Source organism: Melanotaenia boesemani, chromosome 1 (assembly GCF_017639745.1).
Source record: "Melanotaenia boesemani isolate fMelBoe1 chromosome 1, fMelBoe1.pri, whole genome shotgun sequence".
NCBI classification, from domain to species: Eukaryota; Metazoa; Chordata; class Actinopteri; order Atheriniformes; family Melanotaeniidae; genus Melanotaenia; species Melanotaenia boesemani.
In genome coordinates this window covers 6656280-6677230 of record NC_055682.1, presented here as the reverse complement: position 1 = coordinate 6677230, position 20951 = coordinate 6656280, and the positions used below count along the sequence as shown (strand labels likewise).

Sequence of the window (20951 nt, the reverse complement as noted above, 5' to 3'; positions counted from 1 at the left end):
TCTGCATTGCGAGGGAATAACACAGTATTTGCAAGCAGAGAATCACCCTCGTGAGAGGTCATCAATCCACTGTGTTCACACATGTGGACCAATGTCCTCGCGGCAGCGACCCGCTCGCTCTCAGTTCTGTCACTGCACGCTGGGCTCAACAGTCCTCCCTCGCTCGATTGCTGGAGTTTTGAGACTCTGGAGGCGGAGACTTTGGCTGATGTGTTTTATCCTCTGATTGGTCAGTTTAAATGCTCACACATTGCCCAGCCAAGCTTGTGCATTCAGGGACTTTGTCCATCATAGTGGGAGCACGGTTATTATTTACATGCTAATTTAATAGACAGAGAAATATGTCGAAAAAGATATTAAATAAGAGTACACATAGAATGCTCATTAACCGTAAAAAAATATGGCAGAACAAGTACACTTCTAGAGGCTATGTTTAAAAGTTTCAAGCTATTGTTTTTGATTGCTATACCGCTGTAAAAGCCTCCTCTCCAAAAGGCAGCCAAACATAGTTGGAACTGTATGCATGTATATCACTCAGACTACACTTTATAGCCACTTGGCAAATCTAACTAGCTGCCTCTCAATAAAAACTCATAGTCCAATGTAATAAACTCTGAATCACCTAAAAGGAACACTGACATCTATCAGTTTGTTATTTTTCCTTCCCCAAGGTTTATTTTTATCATTTCATTATGCACACTGAAACTAATTTATTTACTTGATTGCCTTGCCCTGTTGTCTTATGTCATTAAAAAAGTTTGTTTTTTGAAAGGTTTCACTTGATTTCTTATCCTGTGGTGCCAGTCCCACCAGTAGGTCAGGTGAGTTTTTAGTTAAATCAAGTTGTTACTCAGTGAGACATTTCATTTTACATTCAAAGCAAAGCAACTTTATTTGTACAGCACAATTCAACAAGATGGTGATCAAAAGGGCTTTACAAAGAAATTAAAAACACAAGTTTATATGAAGCATAATTTAAAAAAAACGAAAAAGTAAGAACATAAACTAAGCATGATCACGTTTTTTAAAATTTATTATTATTATTTTTTATTTTTTATCCAGCTTAGAGAGACGGTGCAAATTTGGTCTTTTAAGTACAAACCACTGAAATGCAGCTGAGAGACAGAATCCTGTCTGAAGGGGATCTTCGGTGTTGTCTGCATTGTCTTTGGCTTTAAATCCATACTGCTGGGACATTACATGCTACCACACGGCTGGCTTTAATAGATGAAAGTAAGCCGTATCAACCTAATCGTTTAACCATATGAAAGTGAATTGTAAGGACGGTTATCAGTAAGAAATATAGAGGCTAATGAGGACATCATGTCTGGTCTTTAATAAATGCTAGCTCGTTGGTTGAGATGAATATTTCCCTTCCAAAAATGTATGAAATTATTGTGCTGGTTACACTTATTTAATATATTGTCAAACATGACTTGATCATCACTTAAATCAACATTAACTTAATAATGCATTCAGTGACAAACGTGTATGTGCAGCAATAATATGTTTATTTAGTTTTCACCCTCAGTAATCCGATCACTGCTGTCTGTTCCGTAGTAGAGTCTAGCAGTGTGGGGTTTGTTTGGAACTACTGGAGGCTCCATGACCCACGTGACCGAGTATATCGAAGGCTCTGTCGGAGACAAGGGAGAGAGACCGAAAACTGACCAATCAGAGGATAAGACACATCAGCCAAAGTCTCCGCCTCCAGAGTCTCAAAACTCCAGCAATCGAGCGAGGGAGGACTGTTGAGCCCAGCGTGCAGTGACAGAACTGAGAGCGAGCGGGTCGCTGCTGCGAGGACATTGGTCCACATGTGTGAACACAGTGGATTGATGAGTGATTCTCTGCTTGCAAATACTGTGTTATTCCCTCGCAATGCAGAAATGCCTCCTCACGACGTGTGTTTTAACTCGCGGGTACTAATTTACTCGCTCATATCACGTACTCGCGCGCGGTGATCCCCGTGCACGTGCATTGTTTTTATGTGCGCGGGCGGTTTTCAAGCGCGCTGCTTTTGGAACCGAATAAACGCCATAGACATGGCTCTGTGAAGCTGCTCTGTGTGTGTGTATAAGAAGCCTAATTGAGTTGAACTGACCGGGCAGGTGTGGAGTAAACCATTTTGTCAAATTTAGGAGGGGTGATGGGGCACAGAGCATTCATCATTACTGTTAATGGAAAATGATGTGTCTCAACCCGTTCATTCAGCTAATCTGATGATTATTATGACCTCAATTAACTAGAAATTTGAAAGGGAAACACATACATGTACACACACACAAAACCCTTTCATTCCAGGATTGTCAAGGTCCCCCACCCTGTGGTGGCTCTGCAGGTACCATTTACCTCCCCAGTCCGACGTCACGGGTGAGCTCTCCAGTAGTGATGCGAAGTTCTACTCTTTTCACTAACCCAGGTCTTTTACACTCGAACAGTAAAGTGAACGAATCTTGAACGAATCATGTCGTTCTTTTTTACAGCAGGTGGCGTTGTAAAAAAGTCCGCGATTCTCAAGCAGTAAATACTGAAGGCAACAAAACTACTGGTAATGCCACAAGCAATTCAAACCACATGAAAACGTAGGGAAGCAAATACACACCACAATAAAGTGATTTGTGTCCTACATCCTCCCTGCCATTGTTTAACAGCACAACAGTGACTCGGTAGCTATCACGTGACAAATGAACAAGAGACCGAGCCGAGAGCGAACGTACTGCTGAGCTTGATCAGCTTGAGCTGTGAACGAACGAAGGAAGACCCGTTCAGAGACCGAGTTGCCTGTCACTTGACAGAAGCACTAGAGCATAGGTGTCAAACTCTGGCCCGCGGGCCAAATTTGGCCCGCAGTGTAATTATATTTGGCCCGCGAGGCTATACCAAATGACTACTCGAGCTGGCCCACTGGTATTATACAGCGCATTCATTTATCGCTAATACTACAAATCCCATAATGCCTTGCTGTTGTTTTGGCCGTCAATCAGGACAGGTCCCAGAAACGCTCTCTCCTCTATGACAGTAGTTATAGCGATCTACAACTGTCACTGTGGAACCCCTTCGCAAAAATGACGAAAAGAAAGGCAGACAACAGGAGCTTTCTGGACAGGTGGGAGACAGAATACCTGTTTACATTTGTAAAAAACAGACCTGTTTGTCTGATTTGTGGATTCAACGTGGCTATAACGAAGGAGTAGGCCTACAATATTAGAAGACACTATGAAACAAAACACCATGACAAGTACAAGGACCTGGACATGACTCAAAGGAGCAAGAAAGTAGAGGAGATGAAAAGAAGTTTGGTTTCACAACAGAATAAGTTAAAAAAAGCCACATCACAAAGTGAGGCTGCTGTAAAGGCCAGTTATATTGTGGCAGCAGAGATCGCTAAATCAGCCCGGCCCTTTAATGAGGGAGAGTTTGTGAAAAAGTGCACGTTGAAAGTTTGTGACGTCGTGTGCCCAGAGAAAAAGCAAGCCTTTTCAAACGTGAGCCTGAGCAGAAACACAGTAGCTGAGCGCACATGTGATCTGGCCACCAATCTATATGACCAGCTTATGGAAAAAGGAAAAGATTTCGTTGCATTCTCCCTTGCTGTGGATGAGAGCACCGACGCATCGGATACTGCTCAGCTGTCAGTCTTCATCCGTGGAGTGGACTCAAACATGTGTGTTACGGAGGAGCTATTGGGATTCAAATCAATGCATGGCACAACCACAGGAAAGGAAATCTTTGAGGAAGTTTCCAAATGTGTAACTTTAATAAAGCTGCCGTGGAATAAACTCGTGGGATTAACGACAGATGGTGCGCCAGCGATGTGCGGTAAAACAAGTGGACTGGTGGGCAGGGTCCGGGAGAAGATGCAGGAAGAGAACTGTGCAGGTGAACTAACTGTTTATCACTGCATCATACATCAGGAATCACTGTGTGGCAAAGCCCTAAAGATGGAAAATGTTATGACCACAGTAACACAAGTAGTTAACTTTATAAGAGCCAAAGGTCTGAATCACCGCCAGTTTAAGTCTTTTCTGGAGGAGTGTGGTTCTGAATACGCAGACGTGCCGTATCACACAGAGGTGAGATGGTTAAGCCGAGGAAAAGTACTGAACAGATGTTTCGAGCTGCATGAGGAAATATGTCAGTTTCTGGAAAGCAAAGGGAAGAACACAGCAGAGTTTCGGGACAAAAAGTTTCTGTGTGAGCTGGCCTTTCTGTGTGACATCTCGAGCCATCTCGATGCGCTGAACCTGCAGCTTCAGGGGCGGGGGCTCATCATTACAGACATGTACGCTGCAGTGAGGGCTTTTAAAACTAAACTGTGCCTGTGGGAGAATCAGATGCTGCAAGGAAACCTTGGCCATTTTCCCTGCTGCCAAACCATAAAAACGCAGTTCTTTACCACCTTGTTCCCATGCGCAGAGTTTGCTGAAAATCTCAGTGTACTCGGCGCTGAGTTTTGCCGGCGATTTGCCGACTTTGATGTCCAGAAATGTAGGTTTGAACTGCTCAGTAATCCCTTCGCAGTTAATGTGGAAAATGCACCAACCAACCTCCAAATGGAGCTAATTGAACTCCAGTGCAATGATACGCTGAAGTCAAAGTATGATGCTGTGGGCGCCGCACAGTTTCCACAGTTCATCCCTGACACAATGCCTCAGCTCCGCACCCAAGCTGCTCAGATGCTCTCCATGTTCGGCAGCACTTATCTATGTGAGCAACTTTTCTCCTCGATGAAGATGACCAAAACATCTCACAGGAGACGTCTGACTGATGAACACCTTCGCTCGACACTGAGGATTGCCTCGGCTCAAAGCCTGAGCCCAGACATTGATGAACTATCATCCAAGAAGAGATGCCAGGTATCTGGCTTGGGCACATCAGATTAGATCAGTGTGTAGCAAACTGAGCAATAATTTCCGTTTTCTTTATGCACTTTTTCTTGCTACTCCAAGACATGGGCTTGAATGGTTGATTGATTTATTATTGTTATTTTATTTTTCAAATTATAATTATTATAATTATTTATTATTATTTAAATTTTATTTAATAAAATAAATGAATGTCATTGATGTTTTTTTTTTTAAGTTCGATTTTGCATATCTGGATTATTAAGTTATATATTGTATAGTAATAAGTGTTGCTTGTTCCATATTCAATGTTAAAGCAAGTCTTGTTTGGGTCCATATTAACCAGCGTCATGCGGAATTTTTTGCTGGCGCAGATAAAACGGCATCTGTTTATATCGCCTGACTTTTTTATTTTTTTTTACTTAAACTTGCCATGCCGTATAACTTTTTTATATAACGGGAAAACTAGGCTATGTATGTTGCAACAACGTGAAAATGTGTTATGATAAGAATAAAACGTTTTAACATGAAGAATATAACAATCAGTTAATAACATTGTGTTATAAGTTTTCTTCTACTTGGGTGGCGCCGATAAGCCCCCATAGTGAAGCTGATCATGTAATAGGTAGATTCCGAATTTAATTCATCTTAAATGTAAAACCAACTATTTTGATTAATGAAAGGAATAAAACAGGCTTAGCATTTATGATTAAGACCCAAATCTTGTCCTTATAAGTGATGATAAACTCATGCAAACATATTTATGTTAAATCACTTCAGTTAGATTTTCTTTTTTCTCATTTGATGCTTGATGCCAATTGTCTCCATTTTGTATTTTTTCCGTCCAGGAAGAGCACATATCAGTTTATTTCTGAAGAGTCCTGTAGATGCCATTAGGAGGCTGAATGGTGAAACTGGGAATTTATAAAAGGGGTTTGACCACATCTTAATTTCAGATTATTATATTAGTTTTAAGTAGGCATATAAATACATCACATTAAAATGAGTTAGTTTCACTTGGCTATTAAGGTTCTTTTTAATGTTATGAACTACAACAATCTCTTTTTAAATAGGATATCCTGGTATTGTCATGTTCAAAACAACTTGCATGAAATAATTTTTTATTACAAGCTGTTTTAGCTAAGAGTGCAATATTGCGTTTCAAACGTTTAATACCACTGTAAAGCAAGCACACACTGTCAACGGTGCTGCAAAATTACCTAAGCTAATAAGTGTGTGTGTGTGTGTGTGTGTGTGCCTACATCAGAAGTAGTTTTTCGGTCAGTTGACAACACCTTGGGTTGCATGTAAAATGACTTCTTTTGAGAGAGAGCTATGGTTCACTGCTGAGCGGACGCGTGGCAGAGACGCTCCGAAACTTTGAAGACTTTAACTACCTATTTCATTGAATATCCCTCAATTTCGTAACCTACTTTGATTAAAAAAAAAAAAAAGAAACAACCACAATGCCTCCTAAACCGGTCAAGAATCCTGCAAAATTACAGAAGTTGGACTCTGTTCGGGATGGTGAACAACAAGCTAGCCACACTACTACAGACGGGCTAACTGAGGTGGCTAATGCTAGTGAAACGGTTCCGATATCTGCTCTTCGGTTGATGCAGGAAGACATGGGGAAAAGATTTGACACGATGCTCACTGAAATAAAAGCAGTGAGGGCTGACATAAAGTTAATGGCAGCCCGAGTCTCTCTGGCGGAGGACAGAATTGCTACGAATGAAGATGACATTGGTACACTGAAGGTTGCTAATGGCACCATGAAAGCAGAGCTAGCATCGCTAATACGGAAGGTTGAAGAGCTGGAAAATCACAGTCGTCGAAACAATGTACGCTTAGTGGCGCTACCAGAGAAGGAAGAGGGGAAGGACTTGTGTATTTTCCTGGCTAAGTGGATTCCGGAGGTGCTTGGAGCCGGAAACTTCCCTGGACCATTACAAATTAAGAGGGCGCACCGACTCGGCAGACCACACGATGCTGACTCGACAGTAAACCAAGCACGCCCTCGAGAAGTGATTATGAAGTTTCTGGACTTTTCTGATAAAGTTCGAGTCATGAATGCTGCCAGGATGAAGAGCACCGTGATCTATAAAGACAAGGAAGTCATGTTCTTCCCAGATTTTTCAGTGGAGCTCCGCAAGCAGAGGAGGCTGTTTGACCCAAAAATCAACTGGTGGCTCTTGGCATTCCGGACCTGCGCTTCGGTATCATTCACCCTGCCAAGATGCTGATCACCCATCGGGGGAAGCGTCGAGTTTTTGACACCCCCTCTGAGGCAGATCTCTTCGTACAACAACTAAAAAAGGACGGGAACGGAGAGAGGGAATGTCTTGTTTTTGTTGTGGGCTCTTAATAAAGACTCCGTTGCTTGAAGAGCAATGTACTCGTTCATTTATTAGTGTCTCTCATGTCATGTACAGACGATAACAACTGGCTCTATCAACACTCCGCCTACGTATATACACACCATCAGTGCCCCCTACTGGCGGGAGGTATAAACAACATAAACACAGATACACTTTCAGATTTGTTCAATGAGTCTTTCAGGTGGCTTCACATTTCTTGAAGACCTTCTAGGTGTTTGTTCTTGTATCTGGGTACCCGATGGAGTCTCAAGCATGCGGTGAGATTGTTCAGCAGCCTCAAACCTCTGTTCTTCAGATGCAGGTTCCTTGAGAAGATCTCTGCGATTCCGTCTCAGGAGAGCTCCATCTTCTGTCTGAATGGTGTATGACCTTGGTTGAACTTCACTCAGAACATTTGCTTTCTGTGTCCAAGTGTTTGTTTTATGTTTAAACCTCACATGATCCCCTACAAGGAGTTCAGGTAGGTTCTTCGTTCCTCTGTCATAGTAGAACTTTTGTTTTGCTTTTTGCTGCTCCTTGAACTCCTTCACGCCGGTTCCCTCCGTTGTCCGAAGTAGGTCATCTCGGATGGGCAGGTTTGATCTCAGGCGTCGTCCCATAAGGAGCTGAGCCGGTGACATGCCACACTCTAGTGGCGTTGAGCGATACACCAGCAGGCTTCGGTAGAAGTCAGTGTCGCTGTCCCATGCCTTGCCCATCAGTCTTTTCACAGTTTGGACCGACTTTTCCACTAACCCGTTAGATTGTGGGTAGTGTGGACTCGATGTCGTGTGAACAAATTCCCACTCTGTTGCAAACTGTTTGAACTTTATGTTGGAAAACTGTGGACCATTGTCTGTAAAAACTTCATTCGGCACTCCGTGCCTTGCAAATATGGCCTTCATGGATGTAATCACAGTCTCTGCGGTCGTAGTGTGTAACCTACAGACTTCTGGATACAGGGAGTAATAGTCTGTGACCACAACATAGTCCTTTCCTCCAGAAACAAAGAGATCAGCACCCACCTTCTGATAAGGTCGGTCTGGCACAGGGTGTGGCTTCATCGGCTCCGCAGGATTGCTTGCTTGATATTTCAAACACGTCGAGCAGTTTGATACCTCATTTGTCACATCCTGATTAATCCGAGGCCAAAACATCACCTCACGTGCTCTCTTTTTGCATTTTTCAATGCCGAGGTGTCCCGCATGTATTTTCTTGAGCATGTCTATTCGTAGACACTTTGGAATGACTATTTTGCTTCCCTTGTAGATGATGCCATCCACAACTGACAGTTCTGCTCTGCAATTCCAGTACTCCTGAACAACCGGTGAACAGTCTTGCTTACAGTTGGGCCATCCATCCAAGATGGTTTTGCACAGCACTTTTAAAGTGTCATCTTTGTTCGTCTCCGTTCTTATAAGCTCCATTTTTTCATCTGCGACTGGCAGTGCACTTGTGATCATGTTGACATATACTCGTACATCATTGTCCATTTTGGTGTTTGCTGGCTCTCTAGGGTCAACAGCTCTGGATAACGCGTCGGCTGTGTACATCAGCTTACCAGGGGTATACATCACGTTGAGTGTGTATCGTTGCAGTCGGATCATCATTCTTTGGATTCTCAGTGGGCAGTCATTGAGTGGCTTCTGGAACAATGCAAGCAGTGGTTTATGGTCGGTTTCAACACTGATCGCTTGCCCTGACACAAACTGGTGGAATCTTTCACAGGCATATGTTATGCTGAGCAGTTCTTTTTCAATCTGTGCATATCTTGTCTCTGCGTCCGTCATAGATCGTGATGCATATGCAACAGGTTGCCAGTCACCATACTTCTGCATAAGAACAGCTCCAAGCCCGCTCTGTGATGCATCTGATGAGATCTTAATAGGTCTCGCCGGGTCATAAAACTTCAGAATTGGCTCTTCTGTGAGCAGTTTCTTCAAGTCACGCCATGCTTTCTCATGCTCATGATTCCACTCCCATTCAACTTTCTTTTCAGTCAGTTGTCTCAGAGGCGCCATCTTCTCAGAGAGATTAGGTATGAACTTTCCCATGTAGGTGATCATGCCATTAAACCTCTGTACATCCTTCTTGCATTGTGGCCTTGGCATATTTTCAATCGCTGTCACTTTCCTGGGATCTGGTCTGATGCCGTCACTGCTCAGGATGTCCCCCACAAACGTCAGTTCTTGTACTCCAAGCTGACATTTTTCTTTATTCAGCTTCAGATTTGCTTTTCTGGTTGCCTCTAACACACTTCTCAGTCTCTTGTCGTGTTCCGTTTTTGTGCTTCCCCACACAATGATGTCGTCCATTGACGTGTCTACTCCTTCCAGGTGCTCATAGACCATGTGTACTAACCCCTAATGTCAAGTACTAACCTTTAATGTATGTATATGCTACTGGATGCTTGAATTTCCCCCGGGATCAATAAAGTATCTATCTATCTATCTATCTATCTATCTATCTATCTATCTATCTATCTATCTATCTATCTATTGTCTTGTGATACACTTCAGGTGCTGAAGCAATGCCGAATGGCAGTCGCCGGAATCTATATCTGCCAAATGGGCTGTTGAACGTGCATAATTTTGAACTTGCATCGTCCAGCTTTAATTGCCAAAACCCTGATGATGCGTCCAGTTTGCTGAAATATTTTGCATTTGCAAACTGTGACATTATTTCCTCTCTTGTGGGGAGTTTGAAGTGTTCTCTTAGTATAGCTCTATTTAGATCTCTAGGGTCCATACATACTCTTGGCTGTCCATTTTTTTTTTCCACTATAACAAGAGAACTCACCCACTCTGTTGGTTCATCGATCTTTTCGATCACCTCCAGGTTCTCCATTCGGTCCAGCTCATCTTTCAGCGGCTTTCGAAGAGCAAATGGTACTTTGCGGCATGGATGAATGACTGGTGGCACACTGGTATCGACTCTGATCGTGTGCTCTCCTGAAAGGCAGCCAAGACCCTGGAACAGGTCACTGTATTCCTTCATCAGATCATCATAGTCCATGTCATCATCAGCATCCACAACCAGCACTCTCTTTACTAGGTTCAGCCTCTCACACGCAGATAAACCTAGTATGGGCTGCACATTCTTCAGAACCACAATGAATGTTAGTGTATGTTCTTTGTCCTTGTGTGTCACTTTTACTATGCATTTTCCTTTCACAGGTATTTCTGCTCCCGAGTATCCACTTACTTTCACTTTAGTTGTATGTATTTTGGGTCTAGGTCTGATTTTCTTGAACTCTGCTTCTGATATGACGTTCGCTTGGGAACCGGTATCAAGTTTAACTTCCATGAGCGTGTCATTCACTTTGAGTGTCATCATCCAGTCCTTCTTCTCCTCTTTGTTGTTTGTCACAGCATCTACATAAAAGTCCTCAGCGTCATCTTCATCCACTGTATGGACCTTACTTTGTTTTGGAATTGGTTTTCTGCAGCACCGGGCATAATGGTTACTCTTGTTACAGTTGTTGCATGTTTTACCATATGCAGGGCATTTCTTAGGAGGATGCTGTGTGCCACATCGACCACAAGTCTTTTCATTACTGTCTCGATTACCTGGTGACCTTGACTGCTGTTTAATCTGAGGGGCAGCACTCTGTCTATTGACTCTGTGTGTGTTCTTGTTCACAGCATCTACCTTGTAGCCGTCACCGAACAGTTCTTTTGCTTGCAATTTTACCGTCTCGGCCGCTCTGCACAGTTTCAATGCTTTTTCCAGGTCGAGATGTTCCTCTCTCAGTAGCCTCTCTCTTAGACCATTATCAGGAATCCCACACACAAGTCTGTCCTTTATCAAAGAGTCTGTCAGTCCTCCAAATTCACACGTTTTGCTTCTGTTTCGTAGCTCTGTTACATATTGATCAATCGTTTCTCCTGTAGTCTGTACACATGTGACGAATCTGTGCCTCTCAAACGTCACATTTCTCTTCGGTATGCAGTAAGCCTCAAACTGCTCCATTATCTTATTCAGCTTCATTCCTTCCCCATCAGCAAAAGTGAAGTTATTATACACTTCCAGTGCATCTTCACCCACTACGTGTAAAAACACTGACGCTTGCTTTTTGTCACTTGCCTCGTCAAGTCCAATTGCCGATAAGTACAAAGCAAAGCGTTGCTTAAATCTCCTCCAATTTTCAGCCACGTTCCCAGTAAGCTGAAGGGCGGGTGGTGGGTGTATGCCGTCCATTATGTCGTCGCTGGTTCTCTACGTTTTTTCTTTTTCCGCGAGTTAGCAACACCAAGTTCCTTGCTGAGCTGATGCGTCGGTACTGTTAGCTGTGTGGCTAATATTAGCTTCCTTTGGTAACTCGTTGTTTACATTTACCAGTACCTCTCTTCAAGACCATCTTCTGACACCATGTCTTGTTTTTGTTGTGGGCTCTTAATAAAGACTCAGTTGCTTGAAGAGCAATGTACTCGTTCATTTATTAGTGTCTCTCATGTCATGTACAGACGATAACAACTGGCTCTATCAACACTCCGCCTACGTATATACACACCATCAGTGCCCCCTACTGGCGGGAGGTATAAACAACATAAACACAGATACTAAGCAAATATGTATTTGCTGCTATCATTACAGGGAAGACGAAGCTTGACACGTAGAAATGGATCGCCTACTGGTAAACAAGAATGGGTTTATGATCATTGACTGGATTACGTTATGACTCACCTCATACCTGGAGGTAAGCTGTAACAAAGGGCTGAGGAGACATAATCAGACTTAAATCTTTTGAGTTTGGTGGTACATAAGACTTTGATTTATTTTTATTTTAAGCATGACTCCAATCTGTGTGGTCTTGTAAATTCCACACGTGTGTACATAAATATGCATTTTGGTCCAATTTCAATTTTTTTTTTTTTTTTTTTTTTTTTTTTTTTTTTTTCACCCATGATCGGAGTGTCTCTGCTTTGGTTTGTTTGCTGCTAGTTTTGCTGCTCCTCTATTAGGCTAGTTGCCGGTGGATCAGCGGAGCCTAATAGCTTTATCTACACTAAGTTAGGTTTGTCATGATCAGCAGGAGGACCCAAGGAAAGGAATACACGGTAGGTTAGAGACAAGTGTTTATTTACAGTAGTGAAATGTGCAGGCAGGTGAATCCAGTGTCAGGTGAGGCAGGTAGGCAGGCAGGCAGGCAGGGAGGCAGGGCGAGGAGCGAGCAGGCAGGCAGGCAGGCAGGGCGAGGAGCAGGCAGGCAGGCAGGCAACACAAGCCCGGTAGTTGGTTCAGGGTGAAGAGCTCTGAACAGAACAAGATACCAGTTAATAAACAGGATACGGGTTTTCAGGCTTGGATCTGTGCCGAGCTGGTTACCACATAAGAAGTACAATCCAGCGAAGACTAGATGTGATCCAGGAGACTTTATGCTGTCATCTGTTAAATGGAATGAGCCTCAGCTGTGCAGCCTAGATTGAAGACGCCGCCTCTTCTCCGAATTAGGGAAGGAGCGGAAACCTGGCAGGATGCTGACAAGGTTGGGCTAGGTGCATTTAGTTGGGTATGCTAGTGCATCTATGTTTGGTTCTGTTATCATGTTCAAGGGTTCAGATGTGTTCACAGTTTTACTTTTACTTTGCACCAGCGTTTCTCACTTCCCCTTCCCCTCCCTCTTTTATGGCAGACACGTATTGTCCTATCCCCTTATATAAATGCAGCCACTTCCAGATCTCAAAATAACTTCATGGAATGTAAGGGGGTTGAATAGATTGGTAAAGTTGAAGCAGGTTATGAACAGAATTAGAGAAATAAAAGCTCAGGTTATATTTTTACAAGAGACCCACCTAACTGCTGAAGATATTGTTAAAGTAAAGAGACGCTGGCCCGGTCATGTTTTTTACGCCTCGTTCAGCTCTCAATCTAGGGGTGTAATTACACTTATTCGCAATAGTGTACCATTTAATCTTATTAATATTACTAATGACCACTTTGGCAGGTTTCTTATTGTGGAATGTGAGATTTCCTCTCACAGACTAAACCTTGTAAATATATATGGCTCTAATAATGACAACCCCTCATTTTTTAGGAACTTGTTTTTGTCCCTTGCCCCACTTTCTGGGTATCTCATTATAGGGGGTGATTTTAATTGTACGTTATATCCCATTATTGATAGATCAACAGGAGTTGACACTGCTCATAAACACTCAAGAAAGGAGATTCTACACTCTATGGCTGAATTCAACCTGGTTGATATTTGGAGGAGTATGCATCCAGATGAAGTTGCTTTTTCTTGTTACTCCAGTGCTTTTCGCACCTTCTCGAGGATTGATTATTTTTTAGTCTCTGCAAGCTTGGCTCCCTTGGTTACTAATTCATGGTATGACAGTATTGTTATATCTGATCATTCCACCATTTCTTTTCAATTAACCCTACCAGATTTACCGCGGTTCACCAGTAGGTGGCGACTTCAGTCTTTTTGGCTTAAAGATCCAGAGTTTTTGGAATACATCGGAAAGCAAATAGATGACTATTTTGAACATAATAAAAACCAAACTACTGCAAGTACAAAATGGGAAGCCTTTAAAGCCTTTTTGAGGGGACAAATGATGAGCTTTACTAATTTTAAATATAAAAAATCCCAGCTAGAAATGGTGCAACTGGAGGAAAAAATTAAAGATGTTGAAGATAAAATATTTAGAAGTGCTTCTAACTCTCTAATTTTGGAATTGAATAAACTCAGAGCAAAGTACAATACCCTTTCTGTAAATAAAGCCACAAAGAGTTTACTGAGACTGAGACAGTCATATTATGAGCAAGGTGAAAAGGCGGGCAAAATTTTGGCATGGCGTATTAAACAGATGCAAACAGAGAGAACAATAAATTCTGTACTTACAGATAAAGGACAGATTACCTCTGATCCCAAGCAAATTAATGATACGTTTTGTGTTTTTTACAAAAACCTATATAAATCGGAGTACCTAGGTTCAGCTTCAAAACAGGAAAAGTTTTTGGATCATTTGGATTTTCCCACTTTGCAAAGAAATGATTTAACTGACCTAGATATTAGTATAACATTGGAAGAAATCAGCTCAGCTATAGGCAACATGAAAGGGGGTAAAACCCCTGGACCTGATGCAATACCTATTGAAATATACAAAATATTTAAGGATAAATTGTCTCAACTCTTATTAGATATGTATCAAGAATCATTTACTCATGGGGTTCTCCCCCCCTCACTTAAGGTGGCGACAATCACCCTGTTATTAAAACCAAATAAGGCAGCAACATGTTGTAGCTCATATAGACCAATTTCTCTGTTGAATTATGATTACAAAATACTTTGCAAATTATTAGCCCTAAGACTGGAGAAACTTTTACCTGAGATGATACATGCAGATCAGAGTGGTTTTATACAGGGGCGGCAGGGGTTCCACAATATACGTAGGGTATTGAATATCATTTATGAGAAAGGTGGGAGCAGGGACAATGCCTTGATCTCGATGGATGCGGAGAAAGCCTTCGATAGGATCGAATGGCAATACCTATTCGAAGTTTTGAAAAAATTTGGTATAAAGAACAAATTTTTAAAATGGATTGAACTACTATACTCTAATCCCCAGGCTGAAATTTTGACCAATGGCTTTTTCTCTGCCCCTTTTAAACTCTGTAGAGGAACCCGACAAGGGTGCCCCCTGTCGCCCCTCTTGTTCACTCTGGCAATTGAGCCTTTGGCAATGGCCATTCGCGGGCACAAAGATATTTCAGGAATTAAAATAGGTGACACAGAACACCGTATCGCCTTATACGCAGAGGATGTGATTTTGTTTTGTTCTCAATTAAAGGCGTCAATACCATCCATATTGAAAATTATAGATACATTCAGTGCCTTTTCTGGTTACAAAATCAATTTCAGTAAATCTGAAATACTATACCTGAACGAGAATGAGCAACAAAACCCTACAATAAACACCCCTTTCTTGCTCTCTGGACAGGGCTTTACTTATTTAGGTGTGAAAGTTACCCCTTCCATTGAGAACATTGTTGCATGTAATTTTGACACTTTAACTGAGTCAGTTACACAACTTCTAAATAGATGGATGAAATTACCTATATCTTTGATTGGTCGTATTAACATATTAAAAATGGCAGTTTTGCCCAAATATCTTTACTTATTTCAGTCAATACCACTCTCTCCACCAAAATCTTTTTTTGTAAATCTGCAAAAATTATTTAGGAATTTCATTTGGAACAACAGGAGCCCAAGACTCAGACTTTCCTTACTATATCTTCCATATGACAGAGGGGGGCTACAACTCCCTAACTTAACCTGGTACTTTTGGGCCGCCCAAATCAGAGCTGCAATGTTCTATTTTGTGCACGAGCATTCCCCTGCTTGGGTCTCAATGGAATCGGTAAATATTAAAATCCCTCTTAATCTATACCTTTACTCTGCTGACAGAAAAATTTTGATTAAACAAACAAAGAATCCTTTCCTGAAGAATACCATTAAGATCTGGTATGATATACACGACTACCTGGGAGAAATGATGCCTCTGTCTAGGTTCACGCCTATATTTGGGAATAATAATTTTCTTCCTGGCAGAGCTGATGCTGGTTTCAAATTCTGGTTCGATCAAGGCATTAAAACAATATCTGACCTTTACAGGAATGATACTCTCATGTCTTTCGAACAAATTAAAAGCAAATTTCTCATTCCCTCAAAACATTTCTTCAAATTTCTTCAGCTGAGAAATTTTATTGCAACAAGGCAAGGGAACAGCTTAAAACTCCCCCCTCTTTCATCTCTGGAGGGTGTGATTTTGAACCATTTAAAGGGCAACGGTCAGGTCTCTATACTGTATCATTTGCTTATGTATAACTCTAAAGAATCAGCACAGAGCATACTACATGCATGGAAGAACGATTTGCAAGTGAATATATCAGATGATGACTGGTACAAATCTTTCTCTATAGCTCAATCACAAACAATTAATGTGCATTCTAAACTTCTCCAATATAAATGGTTAACTAGACAGTATATAACCCCTTCAAAATTACATTATTTCAACCCAAACATCCCAGACACTTGTAATAAATGTGGAGCTCAAAAAGGGTCGCTCTTTCATTGCATGTGGGAATGCTCAAAAGTGAATGTTTTTTGGAAAAATGTGCTTCACCTGTTGAGTCAAGCTATTGGTAGAGTGATTCCCCTTGATCCCATGTTGTGCATTTTAAATATGTGCCCCAAAAATTTTGTACTAGCTGCAAATACTAAGGTAATTTTGTATTTCGGTCTTTTGGAAGCTAAACGATGTATTGCAAGATGCTGGAAAGAGCAAAAGATGTGTGGACTGTCTCAATGGCTCAAAGGGCTGACTTCAATTTTAACGTTAGAGAAATTAACATATATATCTAAAAACAAACTTCAGAAATTTTGGGACATTTGGTTAAAATTTTACAATTTCTTGGAAGATTGCAACCTCTACGACATTGATTTAACTGTCTGAAGTGTTAACATGTCTGCCCCCCCCACCCCTTTTTTTTTTTTTTTTTTTTTTTTTTATGGTGCACTGTTGTATTTTTTGTATTTTTTATACTGAAAAACTAATAAAGATATGTTTAAAAAAAAAAAAAAAATGACTTCTTTTGTTACATTGCAGATCTGCCAGATCTTGTTCAGCAAGAAGAAAGGAGGAAGGAGAAGTAAGTTTTAAAAAAATAAAGTGCTGATCTTGTATTTAAACAAATGACTTAAAAAAAAAAAAGCACTGCCTTTAGCACTACATGAAAGCACCTGTGTCCAACTGGACTCACAGCAGTCTGACTTCTACGTAATTATGACGTCCCATCCTGTCTGAATTCTTGCTTGTGTTGTTACTGATGTCCACTAAAGCAGCAAATTAACAAATATACCATTCCCACTCATGTAGATACTAGAAAATGCACGGAAAGGTTAAACTAGCAACAAATAGAAATAAAAAAAGCACAACTGATTGAGGAGGTTTGCAGAGCCTAATGACGCTTAGTAAAGCTAAATTTGCTTGCTGGACATGGTCTGTTTATTTATTTATTTATTTTTTTTGTTCTTACTTCTTTACTGATTTTCATTTGCTTTTAAATAATAATAATACAAAAAATACAAATAAGACTATAAGGCATTAATACCAAAAGTCCACTTTACTCATTTTCAAGGGAAATTCTTTGATAAGGAATAACAACAGTTCACAATATATACAAGGAGTAAACATGTATTTTGTAGGTAGGTATAATATATATTTTTGTGTGTGTGTGTGTGTGGGGGGTTTAACATGTACATTGACTGACCGGTTACTAATGAGTAAGGAGTGGGTTATAGAGCTTTACACCGATAAACAGGAATGATTTCCTGTGACATTCAGTAGTTTGCTTTGGTGGAATAATTCTGCTGCCGAAAGTCCTCCTGTGACTCTCCAGCACAACATGGAGTGGGTGTGAAGTGTTGTCTAATACTTTTCTTAAACTTTGACAACATCCTCTCCTCTGACAGAGTCCAGTTCCATTCAGCATTTCTAGCCTTGTGGACCAGTAAATTGAGTCTGTTAGCGTCGGCTATCTTCAGTCTGCTAATGCAGCATGGAGGACAGCACTGGCTACATCACAGACTCACGTAACATCCTGGGCATAGCTCTCCACCATTTCCATATTATCCCCTCAAATAACCAGTAGCCACGATCGGAAACAAATGAGTTACCCTTTTCCCTATAGTGGCCCTACCAACATCACACTTGGTTATTTACAGAGTAAAATAACAAGTTGCGATTATGTCACGATTATAGATTTTGATGTTACAGGTATTGTTAGAGGAATAATCACAATTATGTAATTATTGCAAATATTATACATTCATTTCTCAACACTATAAATATGTAAAATCATACATAAATGCAGGGCTTTCAGGTTTTTAAGTTTTATTTATTCCAGTCATTTGATATCAACATACCCAAAATAACAGAACAACAAAGTAACCAAAAAGCCTCATTCCAACAAAATCCCCTCTGTTCCACTAACAATAAATAAATACTACATACAAACTCTGATTTCTCTCAGAAAAAGCAGATGGGTTTAGACAACATGACCTCTACCTGGACATTATCTACATTATAGAAATGTTTTTGAACATTTCTATTGAACCTGAGCAGAGAATTTAGTAACAAAGTAAAAAACATCTAGCTAGCTTTTGACTTCCAGTTGTCCTTTAGCAGAATAGCTGCTGTTTAAAACGAAGATAGTACTAGAACAGTGAAAATAACAGAAACAAGATCATATATCTGAAATTAAATACAATTTCTTCAACAGATCATAGCAACCTGGAAACTAAAAACAAGTGTTGACCTTAGTGCAGAGTCAGTCATGTTTAAAGAATGAATCTGTCAAAAAATGTAAGACTTTTTTGGTTCTTGCATCCGTATTATGTAACGTTCACATTTTTAGGGCTGCATTAGGGAAACAATAAATAAAGTGCTATGGTACGGTAAATGAGGGAAAATGATTTATAATAGCAATTATGAAAACATAATAATAAACAGGTTCTTTGTCCCAATTTAGTCTCTTTTCTAACTGAAGTTTGAAACATCAAAAAAGCTGACTGTCCTGATTAGGAATGAAGGCTCTTTGTCAGACATGTTGTTATCATGCCAATGGTTAGCAGCCCCCACCAATGACGCATTTATGGTGGAAATATTAGTTATATATAAATTTAAAGCTAATTTAAATAAGATGAAACTCACAGATTGAAACCTAACTTCAAATGTGCAAATAAGAGGCCTTACTAATTCTGACTGGAGTGGTGAGTTTTTAATCTCATTAAAATGCAAAAGATGTCTGTTTGAAGTGTGAAATTATCTTCAGTGATGAAACGTGTTTGTTTCCTGATCACTTTCTTTGGTCTTTCCTTTGTATTTCAGTGCCAGACCAGCAGTTCAGATGCTCACTTCCTGGGATGCTCCTGTCATCTGGGAGTTAATGTTTGACCCCAAACTTTATGACAAAAAGCACCAAGAAGGAAATACAACCGTGGCACTCACTGTGTTTGCTGTAGGAAGGTATGTGTTTCTATAAACATCGTCATTTGGGAGGTGGGGACAATTACTAGTTCTGAGTTCAAGGGTTTTTTTTCCCAAGCAGGTAAATAGTATGCCCTGTAATTTAGTGAACTAGTAAGACTTTGAGTCAGTGACAGTAATCATACACTAGACTGATAACACTTATATTTATGTTTTTGTTCCAGCTTAAAAAGTTGAAGAAGGTGCAAGATCATTTTTGAGTAGTGGTGAAGTCCAACTTTTCTTTTCTCTCCCTGTCTGTTAAAGGTACCTCGATGCCTATCTCAACACTTTCCTAACATCAGCAGAAAAGCATTTTATGATTGGATTACCGGTGACATATTACGTGTTTACAGATTTACCAGAGAAGGTGCCGAAATTTGAACATGCTCCTCAACGAGACCTGAAAGTTGTCAAGGTGTAAAAGTATAGCAGATGGCAGGACATCTCCATGATGCGAATGAAGACCATATCAGAAGTGATAGAAACGGAACTCGAAGGAAAGTTCAGTTATCTCTTCTGCTTTGATGTTGATCAGGAGTTTAAGGGGAGATTTGGTTCAGAAGCCCTCGGGGAGTCTGTGGCTTTGCTCCATGCCCATTTTTACAAACTTCCAAAGGAGAGCTTCACCTTTGACAAACAACCCAAATCTAAAGCTTACATGAAGGAGGGAGATTACTACTACCATGCTGCTATCTTCGGAGGATCGTTGGAAAAAGTGAAGGCTTTGGCAGACTTTTGTCATGTGAGCATCATGGAGGATAAAATGAATGAAGTGGAGGCTCTGTGGCATGATGAGAGTCATCTAAACAAGTACTTCTGGCTTTATAAACCAAGCCGCCTCCTCTCACCTGAGTACTGCTGGGACCCCATTATTGGTGACAAGAGTGATATTATGGTCACTCGCCTAATATGGGAACCGAAACAATATGACATGGTCCGTACTCGGTAGTGTGGCCAAAATCACAAAGACTTCAGAGACTGGGATGAATTTGTGTGGGATGAAATTTCTGGGATAAATTTGAACATAAGTGTGAATATGTTTACTGTCATGACAGAAGGCCTAAACAAAAAAACTTTTTTGAGAAGTGAACTCAGGTACAAAGGTTTTTTTTTCTAACAAATATTTCTTTATGCATCTAAGAATAGCATTAAAAGGAAAAATCAGTCTTTCCATTTATAGCCGGACAGCTGTGAAGCCCAATAATGAAGCTGAACTGTCTGAGGATCACTGGGATGCCTGGTAATTAAAAAAAAATGTATACATTTGCAAGTGAAGATCAAGTCTGGATTGAAATCAGTTCATCATGTACATGTAGCTTCACTGCTTTCTATGACACTGTGATTGAATAGAAAGCTTTGTGCCCCCTTAAGAATCACAGATAATTGTCTATTAATTTCACCAAATACCAAATAAAATTCTAAAATTGATCCTCACCAGCTCTTTATTAATGCTGCCATGGTAACCGCCAGTATGGCCACCTAAAACAGTTGGCCACTCATACTTAATGTGAACTAATCCATGCAAGCATTTATAGTAGAACTGTAACTTTGGAGTGCTTTTCCTTATGGATTTGCGTTGATAAGCAATGCTGTTAACTTTTTTTTTTTTTTGCTTATCTTGCTTTTAATAATTTTAATGTAATTTATTATTTTATTGTGATTATGTGTTGGTGCCTTTTACTATTTCTAAATATCTGTAATGCCTTTGT

General features: G+C 40.5%; 2 pseudogenes; both read left to right on the top strand.

The window, feature by feature from the left end:
* Window positions 1-2819: 2819 nt before the first annotated feature.
* On the top strand, window positions 2820-5027 carry LOC121642396 (annotated as a pseudogene).
* Window positions 5028-17770: 12743 nt separating this feature from the next.
* On the top strand, window positions 17771-20296 carry LOC121641702 (annotated as a pseudogene).
* Window positions 20297-20951: the final 655 nt, after the last annotated feature.